The sequence below is a fragment of the Bombus fervidus genome, chromosome 19 (assembly GCF_041682495.2).
Source record: "Bombus fervidus isolate BK054 chromosome 19, iyBomFerv1, whole genome shotgun sequence".
In the NCBI taxonomy this organism is placed as follows: domain Eukaryota; kingdom Metazoa; phylum Arthropoda; class Insecta; order Hymenoptera; family Apidae; genus Bombus; species Bombus fervidus.
The window spans coordinates 843,185-849,077 of record NC_091535.2 but is presented as its reverse complement, the minus strand read 5'-3'; the positions used below and the strand labels follow the sequence as shown (position 1 = coordinate 849,077).

General features: G+C 33.1%; 1 long non-coding RNA gene across 1 annotated transcript; it reads right to left on the bottom strand.

Moving 5' to 3' along the window:
* Positions 1–537: 537 nt before the first annotated feature.
* On the bottom strand, positions 538–1,220 carry LOC139996863 (uncharacterized). The gene is made up of 3 exons (XR_011802426.1): positions 1,127–1,220; positions 682–864; positions 538–575 (listed from the first exon to the last, which is right to left on the bottom strand). It is a non-coding gene; the product is annotated as an uncharacterized lncRNA (long non-coding RNA).
* Between the last annotated feature and the right edge of the window lie 4,673 nt (positions 1,221–5,893).

Below are 5,893 nucleotides of genomic sequence, written 5' to 3'. Positions count from 1 at the left end.
TGATATTAAAGTATAAAATCAGACTTGTTTTTTCATTTTGAATAATTAAAGCAAAATATAAGGAATAAAATTAGTTGGAGTACAATATGCAAAAATTCTTACATGCTTAGTTTTGAAGCATCACTGCTTCCTTCCAGAAGCACTGGAAAAAGTAGAAATTATGAAAAACTGAAACAAAACATATGAAATATTATAATTTGTTCTTAAAAATATATCGTTCATTGTTAGAAAAAGTCTAAACTCTATTTAAAGTTGAAATATTAAAGAAATAAAAATTGAAATTGTGTTAAAATCCAACTACTATAAAAATTTTTCTCATTATATTATATTAATTTTTTCTCATTTCAATATACAAAAATATAATAATTTCGCAATAGATTGTTTTCTAATAACAATTAAATGATTTGCATAATTTCCTATATATTAATATAAAAACATTAATTAATTACTTAATAGTATATCTGATTATTAACGATAATCTATATACCCGAAACATTTTTATATGTGAACAGTTTTAAATGTGATTTATTTCACCTCTTTTTCTTTCTTCTTAATATTTTCAACAAATTATGCAACTATTTATAAAATGATGTTATTATATGCCAATTGTAAGCTGTATAGCAATTATTTAGCAAATATCGATTACTATTGATCCAATAAAAAAAGAAAATAGTCGTGCACGTACCTCTGCTTTGTTATAATACTTCAATCGTTACCAAATCTGCATGAGAAATCAACGACTCGATTTATTAATAATCATCTATGACGTCCATCTTGTTTCAGTTCGAATTATGGAATTGTTAATCGCTTGTGGCGTCTGTGATCTGGACCCCTATTCTTTCAATCATGTAACCAGCCAATAATCTACACAAAAGAAAACCAACAATTTCAAATAAATGTACGACAAGACCGATAATTTGCAATAACAGAAGAAACTATAGTAAAGGCCGGTAATGTGAATAAAGTAATAATAGAACCCAAATTCTACCTCAAAGATCGATAATATGAACGATCAATAACTGTAAATTGACAAATACGCAGTCAATGATAAAAGTAAAAGAAAATTTTGAGATACAATATAATTTTACTAAGATGATAATCAATAAACGATTAAATACGAACGTACTATTTGAATGAACCAGATAGAAGCGTAGAATCGTTGATAAAGTCGAAATAAAACAACAGGATGACGCCCGAATTTTCGCTGCACGACTTTCAGAAACATGTCACCGCTCGGTTAGGTTGGAACTACGACTTTCCAATATTCCGGACCAATAGGAGCGCTTCATATGACGTCACAATTCATTGCGCCAATAGGTACGCTCGATTTGACTTCGCAATATATTCCGCTAATAAGAACGCTCGATTTTCGTATACACGAGCACGCGCAAATTTATTGTATTCAAACAGTCAAATTGATGGAATTGAGAAATAGAAAACATATTTAAGACAATGTTCAGTAACAATTACGAATAAGATTATGTTCTTAATGAAAATCTTTTATATTACATGAGTGTAGCTGCTACTATTAAACAAAATATTCTATTAGTAAGAATATCATTACGGTATATTGCTTAATTATTCATACAATTATTAATAAATATATTTCAATGATTCAAACATTGTAATAAATAGAAAAACGTGACAAAAATGTTAGCAATTTACAATGGTCTTTGAGAATTAATAGCGGAACTATCATGAAAAGAGAAATTTCTTTAATTGAGAATAATTTATTATCATTATTTACTGTGCTATTAATTGATATAAAAATTCTAAAATTTTTATTACTATAACATGATCTTATATTTGAAAGTAAAACAACGCGTAAGAACATATTAGATTTATATATTTAATAATTAATTATTGAATAATGGTATATGCTTGTAATTAAGTTATGAAAATTGATAAAATATTATAATGAATCATCAAAGTAGAAAATGTTTGTAAAAGAATCCCGAAAAATAAATAATTATTACAAATGGAAATATTATGTAGATTCTTTCACTTCTCGACTCCTGACCACTAGTCAACTTCATCTTTGGCTATTATAGTAAAATTATGTTTGTCATAAACTGATATTGAATATTGATTAAAACAGTTCTACGTCAAAAAGTAGTACCATAGAAATGCAAATTTAGTTTCAACTGATAAAAAATATAAAAATTATAGAAATGGTTATTATAATAAATTGTTGAAAGCGTTAATTTACAATAAAAATTAAAAAATGATTAAATTCGTTTGTGTTATAATGGAAAAACCAACTTTTAAGATATCAACAAACCGTTACCGTTCGATTGGCATTTCGGCACATTGTCAAGTGCATACCAGTGGTATATAAGGAACACGAGATTAACACACAGCATGCGCATTCTAAGGTACATACTATTTTCCTGAAATCGACTGACGAAGGCTAGTGATTGCGTAAAACGTAATAAAACACGTCTAAGGAAATGATATCGTTAAAATAAACGTAAGAAGACTTGGAATTATAATTGTAATTGACGGCAATATTAAAAGCAATGGTTACACTTAATCTGGTGGATAATATTATCAGAAATTGTCTCGACATTTTTCATATTTGAAGTTGTAACGAATGAGAAAATGCGATGCAATTCCACGGCCTAACAACACACACGCACGCACACGCACACACGCGCGCGCACACACACATACACAATGTGAAAATAACGTCGTGCACGATACACTAACACATCGTCCAGACTCAATCAAATGGAATAATTGGCTCTAAATATATTACTACGAAAGAAATAATCTCAGGCGATCTCTTCATCAAACCACATACTCGAAAAAGCAGAAGCAGTGTTCAAAATTATTGCTTTGATTCAAAATCTGCCTGTCGGGAAGTGTCTTCTTACACGTAAAATTTCACACATTCTTGTGCGGAAAAAGAATGAATTTTAACACACATTTTAAATTCTAATGAAAATGAAATAAACGAACGTGACTTAATATCGTCACTATCAATCCATTGCTTAAGATCAAGTATATGTATGTCATACAGGTATATTCGTGTAGATATTTGCCATTTGAAAATATTCATACGGAATATTAACATGCATAATTATAAATAACACGAATATATTCTCAAGTGTATATTTTTAACCTAATTATTAAAAAACTAATTATTATAATCGCGCTGTGCAAGAAGACCTATCTATCATAAATTAATAAATTTGAAAAAATGAATGTTACTACTCACAGGTATAAAAAATACCTGCGGTCACTATGCTCGTGAAAAATTCTACGGAATATAACCAGTCACCTGTGCCGATTCAGATCGTTCATCCTACGACATGATTGAGTGACCGGAGGAACAGAAATGCATGCGACTCACCGTTCGAAGCAGAGAAACAGAGAACGTTACCGTTGCACTATCCCAGCGAATATTATCAGGGAGACTAACATCAGGCAGGAACCGTTGAAAGGCCAATGGTAGAAATGGAGGTTGCGAAAAATCTGTTACAAAACAAAACACGATGAGTGATTGCTGACTATTTGAAAAGTTGAAGATAATGAAAAATAAAGGTTCATTAACTTTAGTAACTATAGTAATAATAAAGATTGAAGTTCTAATTGCTACGACCGTTCGCGGAGAGACGCGATCGCGAGGAAAACGCGTCAGCGAGAGGCATAAATTTTTGCTACGATTCTGATAATCGACGCCGCGAATTAGTCGTGCCCCTGTTTCGATTAAGATAACAGAGATAGTTCAAATGAATTTAACACTGAATTAACGGGGTAAACATAAACTTGTATATTTAACAATATTTAATATTATAATGAACACGTCACAAATTATTTAGCGATGAATACAATTGGTTTGTTACAAGAATTCGACCCGACTCGGATCACGCCACCGCTCGCGCCGATGATCACGTATGCCGACGTTTCCGGAACTCGCGGCCGGGCGGCAACCATGCGCCCGTCGATACATTGTATGCCCCATCGGGAAGATGAGACGATTCGTGTATGACGCTGGAGGACCGCGAGAGGCGGTTAGAAACACGATCCATATCAAGCTTCGCGACGTAACACCGACTTTAGGATATCTCTCAATGTATTCGTTAGACTAAGCGACTTTAATTTTATTTGTCATAACCTCTCCATGTATTCCGTTCGAATCTTCAAATGATACTGATTGCCCTTCGATTTTTTCTTTGTCTCCTCTGGGAGACGACCCCCACTACGCTCGGATCACGCCACCGTTCGCGCCTATGTTTACGTATGCCACCTTCTTTGTGTAGATGAAATAAGGGACCGAAGGCGAATCGACCTTTCTAGAACTTGCTGCTTGATGACAACTATGCTGCGATTGTTGTTACATTCTATATATTTCGCCGGCCCTATAAGACGATCTTGTCTGCAACACTGTAGTACCACGAGCAACGGTTAGAGACACGGCCTATGGTAAGTCTCGTGACGTAACACTAATAAACTTTGATAAGTATAAAAACTGAAACTCTATTACTGAAGTTTAAAATCTAAAAATTAAGAATCTAATGATTTCTGTCATATGTTATAATATATATATATGTATAATATGTTAATCATTTGTTTCATAATTGGGTATTAAGACTTTAACACTTATTTTATTTTAATGAAAGAATAACCTCCGACATTGCTAACCTTCCAAATTTTTCAATCAAATTGTACTTATTAATTGATAGTAATCAAAGACAAATATACAGAATAGACATAATTGAAGTACGATATGTAAAAATACTTACATTCTTGGCTTTTGAGCCACTATTAGAACATTCCTAAAGAAGATGAAGAAGTTGAAGCAGTGATATGTCTATAACAAAACATAAGATATCATTAATATCGTTAATACATAATAACAAGATTAAACTCTAATAAGTATGAAAATTGGAACTCCATTAGAAAAATTTGAGAACAAAACATTCAGTGATTTCTCACGCGCATCAGACAGTTTTATTGCAATTTAATGTTAAGACTTTATTTCAATTAAAAAGATCGGTCCGAAGCAATCATTGGCAAGTCATAGTAATTGTTCAGAGTTCCTCGGTGTTAAGGTTATACGATGGATGTGGAATTAAAGAAACGCGTGGGTAAATTGTAAGGTATTGTAAATATATAATTTATTGTGAAGGTAACAAGTATTGTAGGCTGGTTAAATAAATAGATATAGATTATATAACTGTAGATTCCAGTTATATTTAAAACCAAACACCCCTATTATCCTATAAGAAATAAGGGGATCGCCCTGCTCGTGGCGTCGATTCGTTTAATCGTAACGGGAATTTACAACTCCCGTTGACGCGCTTCAACGCTATCGCGTCTCCCCGCGACTGGACGAAGATACAGGGACAAACAGTCTTTCTTTTAGCAGTCCCTAAACCTATCACCTCCGAAGACACGAGAAATCTGCTTTTCTCACGTACGATACTTCCCGCCAGCGACTTTCTTTCAAGGGCAGTTAGCATTCTTTTCCAACCACCAACACAAAAATGAGCCAATTAGCAACGGCGTCCATTTTCCTCACTTTCCGAATCAAGGCTTTCCTCAACGAATCCGATGATCTCGCATCCTAAGACACACCCCAATACAGTTTTCCTTCGCGGCATCATCGTGACGGAAAGTCAGTCGTTACATATGGGTCCGAAGCAATAGTTGGTAGTTCGTAATAATTGATCAGAGTTTCACGGCATCTTAGGCAATCATCATCCGAGCTTATATCGCGCATCAAAACGCATCAATCAGAAATTGAACTTGTAATTGCGAATCGCGAACCGTTACTAATAATAATTGCGAACCGCCAATATAACAATCGCGAGTTCTACACATCGTGTACACACGGAATATATTATAATAAATATCTGAGCTATTAAATATATCTGAGTGATTTTTC